Source organism: Spermophilus citellus (genome assembly GCF_964194105.1).
Source record: "Spermophilus citellus genome assembly, chromosome: 10".
In the NCBI taxonomy this organism is placed as follows: domain Eukaryota; kingdom Metazoa; phylum Chordata; class Mammalia; order Rodentia; family Sciuridae; genus Spermophilus; species Spermophilus citellus.
Window position 1 is genome coordinate 9,553,011 of NC_138197.1, and position 18,569 is coordinate 9,571,579.

Genomic DNA, 18,569 nt, shown 5'->3' on the forward strand with positions numbered 1-18,569 from the left:
TGGGGGATGGGGCCCATGTCTAAGCACAAGATACTCTTATTCACTATTTTTATATCTGTAATATGAGGTCCTACATGGAAAGTTCCACTTGGGGTATCATGTTGCTGCTCAAAACATTTTGGATCTTGGAGCATTTTGGATTTTGGATTTTTGTACTAGGGATGCTTAATGTGTATTATACTATCCCCCAAAAGATTTTGGATTTTTGTACTAGGGATGCTTAATATGTATTATAATACCCCCCAAGAGAAAAGATACCCACTTTTTATAACTACACATTATATACTTCTTGGACTTTTTAAAAGGCTTTCAGATTCTTTATCTTTATTCTCATATTAACCCTGTGGAATAGGTTATTAGCTCCATTTTGCAGATGAATCAAAGTAACAAAGTAATGTGTTTAACCCAAACTCTCACAGCAACTATTACTTTGTTTTTGTAATCTCTGGATTACTGGATAAATATTTTCCCATCAGATATGGAAATGCCCACACCTTCCCCAGTACCCGCCATGTCCCTAACTGAACTACCACGTCAGCTCAGTTAAATGCGCATTTCCATCCTAAGAAAAAAGTCCATTTAATCTGACACTTCTAGCCTCTGAAAAAGAGCAGAATAAACAAAGGCGAAAGACAAGAAAGTCACATGAAATATGTATTAAGACTTCATTCATTAAACTAATTTACTCAGCATCTACTATGCCCCAAGTATGGCTGTGGACAGATCTAAGATACAATGGTAAACAAGAAGGATATCCCACTTTGAGCAGCTTGCAACTGAATATAGTATTACTGAAACCTGAAGGATCTACAAAATAGCTTTTTTAAATATAGACTCCAGGGCCCCACCCTCCGAGATCTGAAGTGGAGCCCAGGAATCTGGGTTGTGGAAAGCTTTCTCAATAGTCCTTCCTAAATTGGCCCAATCACAGAAGGCACATGGAGCACTTGTTAAGTGTGCAGGTCCCAGGCCTCCTTCCCATCTGGAGTGTGGAATCGGAATGTTGAACAAGCACCTCTGATAGTTCTTGGGACCCAGCAGGTTTGGGAGGCACTGCTCTAAGCAGTTAAAAAAAAATCGAACACAAACCAGATCTCACCCCTCGGGTCCTGATCCACTCACACAGGAACAACCCCATAAGACATTTGAGTCACGCATCATGAAAATGAAAATGGTTTCCCACAATGTCAAAGCCACCGCGTAGGAAGCATTCCCTTCTCACAGAATTTCTTCCTCCTTTGGCAAGACTTCAGTAAGAAGACACACTCAGCACGTATTTGTGCCATAAACCATAACCATCAAATCAACTCGAACAGACTCTAATTTCAAAGAAAGTGTTTCTGTGCTAAGACCTTCAATGCCAAGTTAACCAGAAGATGTTTCTCCTGTGAAGCCGTGAACCTGCACATACCTCTAATGGCCTATAAATAAATAATGGACATAAAAATAGCAATAATGAGCTCGGAAAATACTAGCTAATTTACACCATAATAGAAATACCCAGGAATCTTTAACAATTGAAGGACTGACACCAGCCCCCCTAATAAGTACACCAAACCATATTATTCCACATGTGAGTGTAATTTCTAAATCACAGTGTATAATACAGAAGGGCGTCTGCTCTCTGAAAGGGAAAGAAGTATTTACAGGAGAGCTATTACTCAGCTGCATCGTCCCCTGATGAGAAAAATCAAAGGAATTATTGGAACAATGTATTCTTGGAGGCCCAGGAGCAGAACGCTTCAGGAAAAGGCTATCATTAATCTTTATGCAGTTGCAGAGATAAATCAGAGCTCAGTGCCACGTGAAGCGAACCGAGGTGGAGGCCTTTGTGCGAGCGGCCTCTCTCCTTCCACCCCCAAGAGTCAAGAAAGCTGCGGCTGCCATGCGTCCGTGCCCCAGCAAAGCCTGCTCTAAGACCACTCACTGGCTGGCTCGGGAACAACAGGGAGAGCCCCTGTTCAGCCACAGATTACCCGTCAGTCAGCTCCCCCAAACCTGATCTGATCCCATGTAGCAGTTTGCCCTCACCTAGAGGATAACATCTAAGCTCCTAATTTGGCACATGAGATCCATCAAAAGACAGCCCCTGGCCACCTCCACCGCCTCTCGCTGAGGCTTTCCTTCTGCTATAGATTGAATTTGTTCCCCAAGTGTCCATGGGGAGGAAGCTTATTTCCCAGGGTATTGGAAGGTGGTGTGGGGCCTACTGAGAGGCCCTTAAGCCCAATGGGGGGCATTCAGACTTCCCATTTTTGCAGCATGATCTCTCACTGGCACCCACACTTCCATGACGGATTTATCCTGCCATGAGGCCTTCCTCAGCTGAGCTGATAGTGGTACCATGCCCTCTAATTGCCAGAACTCTGAGCTAAGTAAATCTCTTTTCATTATAAAGTGAGCCTGCCTCAAGGGTTTTATTATAGTAACAAAAAATAAACTAATACTCTTCCTCTCCCTCTTTCTGCTTTCTTAGGTTACATCATCTTATACCCCCCCACCACCCACAATTTTGGAATATTGGAGGTTTCTAAGCATACACTGATGTAGTGGTTTCAAATACCACAGTTTCCTTTGTTCATTTACCCACCCCACAGACATTCAGAAATGCTGGTGATATTTGCGAGTGTCACAAGTGAAAGTGCTACAAACATCTAGCAGCTACAGGTCAAGAACACTGCTAAACACTGAATAAACAGGGCACTAGACAGTTCCCCACAAAAAATAATAAAAATAATAATACAGTCCAAAATGTCTATAGTGTCACTTTGGGTTTTGGGGACTAGGGGTTTCATTTTGTTTTAGTTTTTTAACCAGTACCACTATGTTGTCCAGGCTGGCCTCAAACACCTGGCCAGAAGAGACCCTCCTGCCTTAGCCTCAGTAGTGTGGACTACAGGCATATGCCACCACCCCCAGCTGATTGTTACTTTTGAAACTCTTCCCACAGAAATTGCATTAATCACCCCAAACCTTTACCCATCCCTACATTTATACACCACTTAACTTTAGAGTGCTCTACCAGCACCCGGGCAGGGCTTCCTCCCTGGCCCTTGACTCTGTGCTTGTCCAGGTGGCCTGCTTCGGCCAATAGAATGGGGTGAAATGACGATATGCATTTCCACTTACATGTGCTAGTGCCAGAACAGGCTGGTGGATGAGAAACACATGGAATGGAGCCAGCCCCCAATGGAGCCCAGCCTAAGTCCAACAGCCAAGCCCATGAAAACTCATGATTGTTGTTTAAGCCACTAAGTTCCAGGGAGATTTGTTACATAGTAATAGCAACGAATCACACACAAAACGCTGCTCCGGAGTTTGATATCTACTGTTCCCCTGCTTTAAAAGACTGCCTCCCTGGCAGGTGCAGTGGTCTTGCCTATAATCCCAGTGACTCAGGAGGCTGGGATAGGAGGATCCAGTCAAGTCCAGTCTGAGCAACTTAGCAAGACCTGTCTCAAAATAAGGGGCTGGCGATGTGGCTCAGTGGTAAAGTGCCCCTGGGTTCAATCCCCAGTGCTGGAAAAAAAAGGGGGGATTCCCACCTCATCCACATCTCACTTAGCAATCTCAACACTCAAAGATCTCCTTTCCTGCTAATTCTGCCCTCATTCCCTACAGAAGGTCGTGGGTCCCTCCTGACCCAGGTACTTTTGCTCTCTGCTCCCACTCCCTGTCTTTATCTCTTCCTAGACAGCGACCCCCCCCCCGAGAGCAGAGAGCTCAGGCCCCCAGCAACAGAGCACCACAGCTACTGGCGTGGAGGCTCAGGAAGTAGCAGTGGAATGTCAAGGGATGGACTGGACATCGTGGGAAGGTGATTATCAAGGGCATTTATCAGCTTTGGCTCCCACACTGGAACGGCACCTGGAACCAGGCCCAATTCCTGTGACCAAAAAAAAAAAAAAAAAGGAACTGTTGTCTCCAGCCTGCAGTCTGGACTTCCCTGCCAATCAAAGTCGTCGGGGAGAGGAACAGCCTTGGCCATTACTCTTTAGCACAATGAGATGGTTTAGAGGAGAGCCTTACCTTCAGGAAATTCCAATGAGCCTGCTTTATTGTTGCCCTCCAACAGTAATGATGCCTGTGGGGTTAAACAGAGTGTGAAATAATTGCTGAGACATCCCTTGCCAGGGATGGAGGAGGCTGCACAAGATGTAATGCTCCCACCTCACTTGGGAGGGATGGGGCTCGCTCACGGATACAAAGTGTGTCATTGGAGCTTTGCAGAGTTGGGAGAGGCAGCCTGGCAGGGAGGGATGGGGCAAGGCAGAGGAAAGAATCCAAGGATTGCAAAGACACCTGCTCCGGTCGCCACCCCCATCACATCACAGGTCACGTTGTGCCTCTTGGTTCCTCTGAAAAACAGGGATATAAAACACTTCCTTTCTAAAGAGTTGGGATTATAAAAGAGGTGCTGCATATGGAAATGCCTCGTGCAAGGGAGGGACACGGTGATTTTACTCCCTTTCCTCCTGCGCCAACTTGGAGAAGAAACACATCAGAACAAATGTGTCAAAATTAAGGGACCCAGGCCAAGACAACATAAGCTCCGGAGATAGTCTTTCCAAAAAAACTGAGTAGGAAACAATGCAGCAGGACCCAGAGGACATCAGAAAGCTCCTTGCCACCAGTACAAATGCATGTGGCTGGATCCCAGAACCCACATTTCTCTTGCAGAAATGGCTTCACAAACCAGTGACTTGTGCAGTCACACTCTATCCTGGTTTAATGCTTTGCTATTCCTATCTTAAAACAATGATTTTCAAGCAAGGACACTTGATGTTGGGCTGGGGATGTGGCTCAAGCAGTAGTGCGCTCGCCTGGCATGCCTGCGGCCCGGGTTCGATCCTCAGCACCACATACAAACAAAGATGTTGTGTCCGCCGAAAACTAAAAAATAAAATATTAAAAAAATTCTCGCTCGCTCTCTATCTCTCTCACTCTCTCTTTAAAAAAAAAAAGGACACTTGATGTTTACTTTGCACCAGGCTGTATAGTAACCAAGCCAGCCCCACTCTCTTGTTCTTCAGTCCCTACTGGTAAGGGACTGGGCAGCTTCGCTCCAAGAACTATCATCTGCTAAAAGATGCATGCATCTCACAGGGGCAAATTCTAGCCTGAAGGTTCTTGGAACCATCATTATTGCATAAAAATTCCTAGGACAAGATGTTCAGGACACAAAATTTTGCAGAGTAAAACTGTTTGATAAGGTATCTTTTGGGTGGGGCACTCAATCACTGAGCCACATCCCTGACCCTATTTTGTATTTTATTTAGAGACAAAGTTTCACTGAGGCTGGCTTTGAACTCAAGATCCTCTTGCCTCAGCCTCCCGAGCCACTGGGATTACAGATGTACACCACCACACCCTGCTTGATAAGGTATCTTTAGCTTTGAGTAAAGAACAGGGGACCATGAGACACTGAGACAATTAGTTAAAGTCAGAGGGCAGCAGAACTAAAATTTGAACCCAGGTAGCACTGATGCTGGGCCTGTGTCACCTCTGCTCTTAGGACATTTTTCCACCCAGCGGTTTCCTCTGAGCCTTGATGAATGAGTGTTAGGTTTTCATGTTAAAATGCAGTTAGGGAAGGTGGTACTATTATGAGTCACCTTTTGCAGGGGTATGGTATTCTCCTGGGACACAAAGGTCACCTGGGAATTAAATGCCTTGTGGGAAACAGAAACAGTGAAGGACAGACTGAAAGGCCCCATGCAGTTTTTCTACCTTGCAACTTTGTTTCCAAAAAAAAATCACAACCAGAGGAGACCAGGAGAGTGGCAACCCAGAGTGTCACTGCCTCACAGATAGTTTTCTTTCAGCCGACAGAACAAGGGTAGAAATGAAATACAGAATTGTGTTAAGTCATATGAAATTAGGGCAGTATTCAGATCCTGACATGGAACTTTAGATAATAACAGTTTATTGATTTGTGAATTGCTTTCGGTCTGAATTGGGTCTGTCAGCAGAAAGCTGGATTTTGGCAATGCAATTATTTTCATTGACACAGCAGTTGAATATCAATATCAATAACATTTACCTTTTGAGAAGAAAAAAACACCAACTACCAGGGACATGAGGAATGAAGACCCTTGTGAAGGATTAGGCAGGAGGGCCCAACAGGCACGCAGCCTGGAAACCTGGGGAAAATGCAGACTCGATTCCAGCCATTGTGCACTGCCACTGTCCCCTGAAGAGCCAGCTCCAGCCACACAGCTCTCCAAGGTCAAAGCTGTGCTTCCCCCGCCACCAGTCCTCAGCGTAATGAGAAGTCACAGGAAAACCACAAGCCAGGATTTGTAAAGACCAGTGCTTCTGTATCAGTCTGGGTTTTCTGGAGATAGAACCAATAGGAGACAGACACAACATACCACAGTTCAAATCTGAGATGTTCCCCACAGGCCTGTGTGTGCCCAGGGAGGTGCTACTTAAAGACGCTTTAAGTGACTGAGGGCATGCCCTGGAGGGAGTTTGGGGATCAAGTTCTCTTCCTTCTCTCCCTTCCTGCCAGGGGTGAATGTTTTACTCTCCCATACACTTCCGCCTTGAAGGGCTCACTTGCTACAGGCCCAGAACAATGTGGCTCATTGATCCAGGACTAAAACCTCTAAAACGGTGATCCAAAGAACATCTTTTCTCTTTATGATTATCTCAGGTATTTGTTACAGTAACAGAAAGCTGACTTAGATGATAGATAGATAGGGAGTTTATTAGGGGAATTAGCTCATGTAATGAGGCCAAGAAGTCCCAAACTGGCCATTGCAAGCTGGAGATCCCAGGATGTCAGTAACATGGCTCTGTCCAGGTCCAGAGGCCTCAGAAACAGGTAAGCTGATGGTGTGATTCTTGGTCCAAGACCAAAGGCCTAAGATTTCAGGGAGCTGCTGGTGTGAATCCTAGAGTCCAAAAGTCAGAGAGCATGGAATTCTGATGTCCAAGGGCAAGAGAAGAAGAGTGAGCCCCAGATCTAAGAGACAGAGAGGAAATTCCTGTCTTCTTATTCATTCTGGGTCCCTAACTGAGTAGATGGTGTCCATCCATATTGAGAGTGGCTCCTCCCCACCCAGACCACTAACTCCATCTCCTCTGAAAACACCCCCACAGATACACCCAGAAGTAATGCCTTGGCAATTCTTCAAGTATTCCTTAGTCCAGTCAAGCTGCAGCTGAAACTAACCACCACACGTTGACATCACTCTTCTCTGAATGCCCAACATGGAATTCGACCCGACGCTGTATCTGCTCACTAGGGTGCATATATTCTGTTTCAACCCCGATTGGTACGCTGCAAGCCTCTTGTCATTACTTCCTAGAGTCCGTGTAGACCCCCCATGTTGAGGGCTTACTGTCCCACAGGAAGACTGACCTCACTTTAGAAGCTATGTGCACTTTGGGGATCCCCAGGCCACCTTCGCTTCTGAACACCTGGCTGTACATTCAGGGGTTTCCACTACACTCTCAGTTTTCATAATTTGGTGACTCACAGAAATGAGGAAAATTCTACACTTACCCTTATAGCTTTATTATGAAGGATATCAATCTGGACCAAGCAAATGAAAAGAAATGTCAGGCAAGATCTGGAAGCATCTCAAATGCAGAGCTGCCATCCCCTTCCCCACAGAATCTGAATACATCAGCACATCACTGTGTTCACCAACCAGTAAGCTCCACTGAGTTCCAGGGTCCAGAGTTTTTACTGGGCTTTATTATGTGGGCGTGATGGATTGGTTACATGGTTGAACTTAGTCTCTCATCCTGTTACTGCCCTGCCGGCTCAAAGTCTCTACCCTCCAACTACATGGTTGGTCTTTCTGGTGACCAGCCACCAATGTGAAGCTGTCTTGGGACTCACTGTGAGTCACATGAACTCAGGAGGGATCCAAAAGTTTCATGAACAGCATTGACATTCCTATCACTTGATAAATTCCAAGTGTTTTAGAAGTTCTATGCCAGGATCCCAGACCAAAGGCCAAACAGATTCTTTATTGTGCAATACAAATGCCCTTCTCTTGCCAGCATAAATACAGCAGGACAAGCCAGCCAGAGTCCTTTAGTCTGTCTTTTCCAGTGTTAAGAGGAGATACTGAAGGAGCTGGTTACCTTCAGATTGGGGAGAGTTTGTATTTTTTTAATCAATAAACAAATCATCTCAGGGAATTCCTTTTCTTGAAGTTCTAATCCAAAGTCAGCATCATTGAAATTTTACTGTCCAAAATGCCAAACTAAAAATTGTTCCCCACCCTAGCCCCAACCTCCTGGTAATGACATATTCCAGCAGCAAACACGAACTACTGTCTTAATGACATTATAAACCCACAGAAATTGTAACACAGGATACTCATTTCGTATTCCCCACAGCCAGCATCTATTAAAATGCCAAGAACTTACCTGGTGCTCAATAAATACTTGTTCAATTTAATTAGCTGGTTAATCTGAGTATTAACTATAATGTATCCAATTCAGAAAACCACAAACATTTAATGAGCACTCTCTGCAAGCCAAGATTTTGAGAAGTAACAATGAATAAAGCATGGTCCCTGGTCCCTAGGAGCTGTATATCGAAAGGGGAAGACAAAATTCTAAATCAATTATTTTATTATAAAATTGAAATTCTATAACAGGAGTAAGAGTAAATTACTATGGGGGACTTAAGTAATGATTTTGTTGTTGTTGCTTTGGGGTACTAGGATTGAACCCAGAACTTCATGTACACTAAGCATGCACCCTACCACTAAGCTTTATCCCTGCCCCATTAATGATTATTTTTTAGTTAATATGTGTGTTGTGAGTTTGGGAAGTAATAAGGTTAAGAATGGAGTTCACAGAAGAAAAGATGTTTGAGCCACCCTTGTTTGGTGGTTTAGACCTCAGCAAAGGATCATGAGTAAATTCAGGCAAAGTAAAACCGTGAAAATAAAAGAAAGTATGGGTAAGCTACAGAGAGAACACACAGGAGAATATTGGGATGGTGAGATCATTCTGTATGGTGCTGGTTGGTATGGATACCTTTTTCTAAACATTTGTCAAAACCTATTGAACTTTACATCAAAAGAGCAAACTTCAGTGTATGAAGATTTTTTTAAAAAATCAACCAGGAGATGAGAGGATCCCAGCCTGAGATGCAGATCATGACAAAAGAATCTTAATGCTTTATAAGTGTATTAAGCAGATGGTGGGGGAAAGGGGTGCTGATTTAATAATGTTGGAAAACCCAAGGCAAAATGCAGAGGAAAGTCTGCACATCCATGTACTCTAGTCAGTAAAGCTGTTTGGTGCAGGGTTATAGGTCAAAAATTCTGAAACTATTTTCTGTGTGTACAGGGGTTGAACAAATAATTAAACAGTGGACAGGATTGATAAGGGATATCATGGACAAGTAGGAGGGGAAAGCTAGAATGGACTGTGTGGTGCTGAATGAGATTCAGAGACTCAATATGAACTCTTTTTAGCTTAATGAAGATGTAAATGGGTAAATATGGATTATGTGTGTACACACACGTTTCCCAGTTCTGTCAGCTGAGAGGCCTAGAGGCAGGCACAGCCCAGTAGAAATGAGCACAGCAAGCATCTAAATCTTGGTTTCTAATACCATCCTCCAATGAAAGGTAGTGCAGCTCCTTGGAGATAAGGCTGATTCTAAGGCTGGTCAGGGAAGACACACGATGAGCCAGGAGTATCTTGTGGTGCCAAAAAGCAAGCAAGGATCAAACACCAAAAGGATGGGCATGCCAAAGGAATGTAGGAGCCAACCTGGAAGATCCCCAGCAGCAAAGCAGGAATAATTTGAGCAATAAAATAAATATTGTTGAATTATAGTCCAAAGTACACAATAAGCAACCATGAACTCATATTGATAATATAAGTGATTGAATAAATAAATAACTATGAGCATAGAGACAAATCCTCCTTACAGAAGAATGCTAAATAATTTATGTATATATACTCCCCTTAGAGAAAATGGAAATTAATCTCCTAAATGCTTTCAAACACACACACCTTGAATGTGGGTAAATTTAGTGACTTTCATTTAAAGAAATGAGAATAGAAAGAAATAAAGTAATTTTATAGTAAAGAAAACCAGAAAACCACTCTTGAACTAGATGATCAAGTTTAATATCAGTACTGGGCACAGTGGTACAGATCTGTAATCCCACCGACCTGAGAGGCTGAGGTAGGAGAATCATGAGTGCAAAGCCAGCCTCAGTAACTTAGCGAGGCCCTAAGTAGCTCAGGGAGAACCTGTCTCTAAATAAAATATTAAAAAAAGGGCTGGGGATGTGGCTCAGTAGTAAAGTGCCCCTGAGTTCAATCCCTGGAACAAAAAAAAAAGTTTAACATCAATGATAAGCCATGGGAACAATTTTGTTGTTGTTGTTATGTGATATATAAGAAATGGAAATTTGGGGCTAGGGTTGTAGCTCAGTGATGGAAAACTTGCCTGGCATGTGTGAGGCACTGGGTTCAATTCTCAGCACCACATATACATAAATAAAAATAAAGTTCTATCACAACTGAAGACAAAAAAAAAAAAAAAGAAATGGAAAATTTCCAGCCATCTCTAATTTTGGTCCAAAGTGTCCAAAGTCCAATTGACCTCATGGGTGATGAGTGTCATGTATCTTATAATTACTCTTAAATAATGGCTATACAAAGCTATGTAGTTAAAGTGAGTGTAACCATGAAAACAAATTAAAAATAATTTTGACAGGCTTTGGGGATAGAATTAAGTACTCACCCCAAGTTCACCACTGACCATTAGTCATGTTTGCCAATTTACTGAACATTTCACAGCCTCCACTTCCTTGTCTAAAAATAAAGTTTTAAAAAATAGTGTCTAGATATAGTATCCAATAATAGGGTCATTGGTAGAAGTCAATGAGAGAAAATGCCCAGAGCATCCTCAGTATTTGAGTAACTTTTAATCACAGAGGTGGCAATAGAGTAATAATAGTAGGGGTGTTTGCCTACTTAGTTCCACACGTATGGGAATTCTGTACCACTGTTTCTTGAATTACTGAGAGGGGACAGCTCATCAAAAAGTAACTATTCAACATGAGTATTTTTTTAAATGGGGAATTAATAAAACAACCTTTGCAGCCCAAAACTAAGTTAACTTCATAGGGTGTATTAGAAGAGTCACTCCTGTAAATGTGTACACCATCAGAGACATGGATAGCTGATCTAAGCCAGTATGAGACCATTAAGTGAGTTCTAGATTCATTCTAACTGTAGTAGATCAGTAAATTCTCAGCTGCAAAAGCCACAGTCCTCCCCTTCCCCCCCCCCAATAGACTTTTTCAATGGAGGGAGGTATGAAGTAGAGAATCTTGAGTCTTGAACAGTTAGTCACTAGGATGGAAACTAAAGCATTGTTAATACTGTGGCTTAAATAAGATACAGACCATGCAGAAAATAAGGAAAAGATAAAAAGTCTGAAATTCAGCACCTTAAAAAAATTTTCATCACAAAATACAAGGGCTGGGGAAGAAATTCAGTGACAGCACTTGCCTAGCATTGTGTGAGGCTCTGGATTTAATTGATACCCATCATCATCAAAAAAAAAAGAATGAAAATATTAACTAAGCAAAGATACAAGACCAAATATTCAGAATATATAAAGTATTCCCAAGTATTTTAAAAACGTACAAAGTCATGAAAGCATTTCATAGATTAAAAACTACAAAGTACTCAAACAGAATTGTGCTCATTCTCTCATAATAGAAAGTGCAAATTAAAACCACAGACATTTTATATTCAACAGACTACAAATATTCAGCTGTTGGAAGGGAAAGGAGCAATGGGGAGTCTAACCCACTGCTGAAATGAGAGAACAGTGTGACAGTCTATAGTAAATTTGAAAGTGTGCCTGTCCCACCACTTACCAGTTTCAACACATGCTCTAGGACATGTACAACAGTGATTACAGCAAGAATGTTCAATAGTATCCCAAATGTGAAAACCCCAATGTCATCAATGGTACAGTAGGTTAAACATCTACAATCACTAACAATATTAGAGAAGTAAAAATAGGATATAGCTATGCACCAGCATGCATTTCAAAAATCATACTAGAGTCATAAAAACATACAGTGTAAGATGCTATTTGTGGTAAGGATAAACATGCAAAACACTACATTATTTAGGAAAATACAGAAAGGTGATAAAACTAAACAAAAGCAACAGACCTATTTCCACCAAACCCTGAACAGTAGTTGGGGGAATGCTGGGAGGGAGCCTCTGAGGAAGTGGGAACAAGTGTTTAACCAACACCGTCACTTCCCAAGTAGTATTCTTTAAATAGGTCATACATATTTTTAAATAAAAATTTTAATTTAGAAACCAGGTGATCTGCCCTTTTTCTCAACTTACTGAATTGTGTATTAATGCAAATAGAAGCCCTGTGAAAAATTAATGAGTGCCAAATGAATGGTGGGAGTATAGGAAATGGAACCTTTTTAGAAAACCAGCTATCCTCACCAGTTTCGATTTCCATATGGATTTCTCCATCACATACCCATAAGTCTGCCCTCTTATGACTGCTTTTAGGGACGAGCAAGGCCTTCTTCACATTTACAACTAGCCTAGTCACTGAGCTAAGAACCTAGACTCGCCACAGTTAAATACAGACTGCTTTTCAAACTCCACCTAAAAGAGTGATAATAGCAGCTAACATTTATATACCAAATGCATTTCTACCTAAGAGTACAAATCAATAAGCCATATAAAATAGCTAAAATGTAAAATATAAAGTGTTTTATATAAATTAATCCTCAAAATCCCATGAACTCCTTATTTTTACTATCCCATCTTGTGCCTATATAACCTCACAGGCAGCAAATCAAGATTCACATCAGTCTGTCCTTGGAGTGTATGCTTCTAACCACTATGTGTTATGTATATGACCTCAGAGATAAGCAATTACCAAATATTTCTTAGTACTAAGCTGTGAAGATTATTCTGATATTCAGAAACTATATCAAAGTATCTTTATTTCTACAAAAATTATTTAAGTACTTTAAAATTGATTTTATATCAACAGATACTTCTAGGTATAAAAGTTTCCCCCCTCCTTAATGAGGGCACTACTACAGAATGCTTCAGTTTACATATATCTTACATACATTATACAATGTTTTAGTTCTTAAAGATGATCCCAGAATTATGACATCAGACATGCATCAATGGAAAGATAAATTTCATCTATATTCCTGCGAAATTTATCTCCACTAATGGGAACTCAAGAGATCACTTAGTTTTAAGTGGTAATGAAGAGGTAAGCTATCAAAATAGGGAAACTACTTACTGGCCAAACTTTATGTAAAAATTTACTTTTATATAAACTATAACTTTGCCATCACCATTTCAAGAGTTCCTTGTACAATCTAATTTCTATAGATTTCCATTTATTCTAGATTCCTCTTTTTTATCTGAAATCTTAAAAACCTATGTAATTGTTCCTAACACCTAAAAGCTTTGTTTAAAAATTATTTTTATACAGACAGATACTTCTAGGTACCTGTCAGCTCTCCCTAAGCCAGAGAAGAGCTGATACTGGATGGGAAAACTGCAATGAGCAACCCTGAAGGATGAAGTATCTTCCTCCAGTACACAGAGCAGGCTTTTTTTACTATTTGCTATATAAGTCATGGATTTCCTAAACTCAGTGGTCTTCAGGAGTAACAAAGCCCCTAGGCATTAAAGCATCTGTCAGGATCCATGAAACATTTCCCTATGGAATTTAAGGGAAAGGGGGACTGATGAAAATATGCTGGTGCTCATTTTGCCTGCATTATTGTCCCTTTGGTCAGCATCCATGACATCATGGCAATCAAACGTGGTAGCCTGCAAGTAGGGTAAAAATCACATCCAAGATCCTTATACCAAGAGCATATGTAAATTGTGGTTTGCATTGACTTAGTGGCAAACCAAATAAATAATGTTAATCTCCACTGACAGGAAAATAGTTCAATAAAATGGTGCATCAATACCAAGGAGTAGTGGGGTGATAGACATCTGAAACTTCTGCAACCTGAAGCTGGAAAAGAGAATAGTGCCAAGATTTTTAAAGTCGCTAGGCATGGTGGCACATACCTGTAATCCCAGTGGCTCAGGAGGCTGAGGCAGGAGGATCACAAGTTCAAAGCCAGCCTCAGCAAAAGCGAGGCACTATGCAACACTGTGAAACCCTGTGTCTAAGTAAAGATACAAAATAGGGCTGGGGATATGGCTCAGTGTTCGAGAGCCCCGGAGTTCAATCCCCAGTACCCATACCCCAAATTATGAAAGTCTACCATTCATACTTTCAGCAAAACCAGCATCAAAAAGTAACATGATGTATGTGGTAGTATTATCTTTCCCACAATTTTACAAATTTAATACCTCAGAATAAAAAAGGTGGTAATCAGACATTTCTCCAGCATAATGTTTAACAGGATTGTTATCTCTTGCCTTCCAATGTAGTATTTAAAAGGCTCTTGTTTATTACCGTTTCACTTCAACCCATGTTTGTAAATAGGATTATAGTTATTTCTAACATATTAAGCACTTCATACTTAGGAACCCTTTCTAGGATTAGGATTTAAAATAAATTCATGTTGTTATTTTTATTTGAAAATATCAAGCTATTGGAAAGATCAAGGATGGATAAAGGAAAGAAAACAAAGGTTCTTTTCCTGGGATAGACAAAATCCAATCCCATTATATACTTGAAATTTTTTGCCTCTGGACAGCTTGCAAGCATTTTTTCTTTGAGAGATTCCGTATATTTTATTTGATTTAAGGGGACCCAGAAAGGTAAATGTTAAGAACTACTGGTTCAAGACATTCAATTTTGAACATAAACATCCAGGGGAAGGAAAAATTTAAAATTATATTAATGTTTTATTATACATACTGTATTTTCTTAGAATTGGGAGAGGGAACCCCCACTCAAGTGAGGTAACAAACTTGCCATCCTTTACAAAATTTAATTTGAACTGACAATGTATGGTTAGTCCTTAATTCCTGAGAATTTGAACATCATTAAGTTTTCTGTGAACTTATAACAAATGGTTCACATTAATTTTTAAATTACAGTATGTCTGAAAAAATATTAATATGTTAGTAAGAAAAAACATCCAAGTGTATATATTAACTCAGGTGGGAATATACTGAAGCCCTGTTGCTCTGCAGTTTGATACCATTTAAATACTTTTCAGAGATTTTATTTCAAGTATCTGAAATTATAATTTCTCCAGACTGCAGTGATGTTATTTTGAACTAAAGGTGAAATAATAATCTGTCACTTTCTTCTCAATTGTAGGTATCCAGGGAGTCAGCATGTGGCCTCTAGTATTGATAAAATGATTAATTTACATATGGGGATAATCAAGAGATGTGATTCTTTTAATCACAATTTCTATCCCCATTGAAGGATATAATTTAGAAAGTTAGAGAAGAAAAACAGAAAAAATACTGTTGCTATGAAATGGTGACTAATTTGATACAATTAAATGCAATATCATTAATATAAACATTTATAATAATGAAAATATAAATTATCAAATTATCAATTATGCAGCATGCTTTAAGGCCATTTCTACAGTTAGTATGAATTAAAAATATCAAATGTCTTTAATCTATCCATTGTTCATAATTTTTAAGCCATGTTTACATAATAAACATAAAACAGTTTCTACAAATTCTGTTTCTTCTGACTTTAATAGGGAAGGTATTTATCTTGGGCTGGGAAAGTTTTCCTGACCCTAAACCAATGAGCACAGACAGAGCACTGAATACCCATTCCAAAAATGTTAGAATTTCTTCCTTGCAGGATTTATCCAAAGAAATGTTTAGCAGGCAAATGCAACAGAAAAATCAAGCATTTTCCCAAATGATATTTGTATTACATTTAAAGTTTTAAATTTTCTTTTTCACCATAAAGGTATTATTTTATTATATTTAAAAAGGCCAAGATTAAACCATATAATTATTAACTAACATCTTTACAAAAATAAAGCCAGTAGCTTGCCAGGAACTAAAATTTACTCAAAATCTTTCTATATTCTTAAAATCAGGAAGTGATTTATTAGAGTTTTATTCTCACAGTGGTAATTTTTTAAAAGCCTGCACAGTGCAATTATTTAATCTTGTATTTTAGATTATACTTGATATGAAGAAAAAGCCTGCCCAAACCATCAGGATTTCAATTTAACCTAACATAGAAGAAACCTGAGTTTAGATGTAGAAACAATTCATTCAACTTTTTTTGATATCAACCAGAAGTGAACAAGCAGGATTCTATGGCTTTATCTGACTTTTGAGTATTAAGTAAATCTTAAAACAGTTGTTGGAGGTTAAATGTTCCCAAAGCAATGTAAACTAATTACAATGTCTCATCAAAAGACATCAGCAGCAGCTCTTGTGAGTCACACGAAATTAACAATGAAGGATCATCAGTTATACTGTACACAAAGGGTACATAACACATTTGTACCTCACCTCCAGTATCAAAGTTGTCTTCACATACTCTTTTTGTAAGAATATTGATATGTATGCTTCATAAATTTCAGGTTCAATTTCTTTTTTTTTAAGACATGTATTTACTGGCTATATAGTATATGCATTGAATTTCCAATGACTTGAGATAAAGACCTATGCAAATATAAATTACAAACACTTGTAGACTGCAAGAGATCTGAGGTGACATTTTAGGAATCTGGATTTGCCAACAAATAATTTTTCCTAGAAACATCTTCTAGCCTAAAGTCTAGGCAAAAGTCAACTTTTAAAATCTTATTCTCAACCTTTGAAAAGCAGAGCCTTTGTAAACAGAATGGCTGAACTTCAGAGTACTGCCTTAAGAGTTGTTACAACTAAAATATTTTCCAGAGATGTGACCCAGGAAACAATTTGATGATAGCTTACAACATCCATTTCACTGGCAAAAATATTAACACAATTCTGATGATCTCATACCATAAATATCACTTCACAACAGGATCAGTAGACACAGTGCAATCAGACAGGTCTCCATTGCTTGTTTTAGTTTCTTCTAGAAGTATGAGTGAAAACAACAATGGTCATATTTATGTCCAATTTTAAAAAGTGAATTAAAATGTAAATAAAATTTGAAAAGAGCAATATTGTTACATATCAAATTAAAAGGTTGTATCCATCAAACTTTTCTTCAACATAACAAATTATAACTAGTTTTTGTTTTGTTTTACATAGACCAAATACTAAGCAAGTTCTGACTGGTTGTTAATGGAAATGCAGAGTTGAGAGAGAGGAATCGCAACTGGGGAGGGACTTCAAACTGAGCATCTTTTTCCTGTGGAATCTTGGTATCTCTCATCTAAATAGGTTATGCCCCCCCCCCCACCACTTCTTCCAGTTGAACCAAGAAATCACCACTACGGTGCACTGCCAATACTGACAGAGATGTGGCAGCAAACTCACATATTAAAATTGTCCAGAATGAATAACTTTCCATTTGTACTTGTAACTTACTTTTTATAAACAGCTTTTTACTGTCTAGGATCAGAACAAAATCCTGGCATTTTGTGCAAATGTCATGTGCATATACTATTTAACAAATGAAAATTATTTGACAAATGTACTTATTCAGCAACTGACATCTCTGAGCAATCTTTAGCTAAAATACAGTTAAGAAGTGTAACTTGAGCATGTAAGTGATATACATCAAACCAGACCCCTAGAGAGTTCTTCAAGAAAAAATCAAAGCAAGGAATCCCACTGCCTTGAGACTACAGTGGTTTGGTGGTTTTGTTTTAATGATTCAGGATTTAAAGCAAATGGTCTAGTCCATCTGCAGTTTTTTCCAGTCTCTTGCACTGAAAACAAGGTTCCGGCATCAAAAAATGCCTAAGCAGAACCTAAGCACTCAAGTTTCTGCACAGTTTAGATTATATTAACTCAAATTCTTCCAAATCTTTTGCCTTGAAAATGAACCTAAATGGAATTAATTTAATAAATACTAAATATCTTCCAGATAATAGTCTAAAATAATTTTAAGCATGTTTAATTCTAATTCATGAATTAAGTAAATTTCTTTTCAACTTAAATACAGGCATTAGTTTGTTTTTTTTAAAGACTTATTTCTAGGTCTATATTATTTTCCAAAAGAAAAAAGGAAGCTAGAAATCTGACCCAAAAATGGTGTATTCATGTCTACAGTTAAAAAGAGATTTATTGTTTTTTTCCAAATTCAAGTCACTCACTGACCTTCCTTTTCTTTCTTTTCTTGGTTCTCTTCAGCTGCAGTCTTGTCTGCTCTGAAGAAAATTCTTGCACTGCTCAGTGAGAAATAGAGCAATTCAAATTCCTAAATAAACAAATTTGAAATAAAAAGGAAAAATGCTTATTATCACAAAATATCAAGAATAAAAGAAACAAAACTAAAAAGAAAATATTTGTACTTTAATGTGTCTTATTATATTAAAACCCTCTGGCATAAATCATAAATAAACTTAACTAAGTAGCCCATCCATTATTAAGATCTGAATCAAACAACTTTCAAATATCATTAATCCTAAAATATACCCTATATTCATATAACTTGTTTA

General features: G+C 39.2%; 1 pseudogene across 1 annotated transcript in view; it reads right to left on the reverse strand.

Annotated features, from left to right (window-relative positions):
• Positions 1-15,640: 15,640 nt before the first annotated feature.
• Positions 15,641-18,569, reverse strand: part of LOC308658381 (WASH complex subunit 4-like) — a 54,316-nt pseudogene continuing 51,387 nt past the window's right edge. The window contains exons 32-33 of the transcript XR_014024305.1: positions 18,229-18,328; positions 15,641-17,035 (exon numbers count right to left, since the gene is read on the reverse strand). The product of XR_014024305.1 is annotated as a WASH complex subunit 4-like (transcript). The remainder of the gene's footprint in view (positions 17,036-18,228; positions 18,329-18,569) is intronic.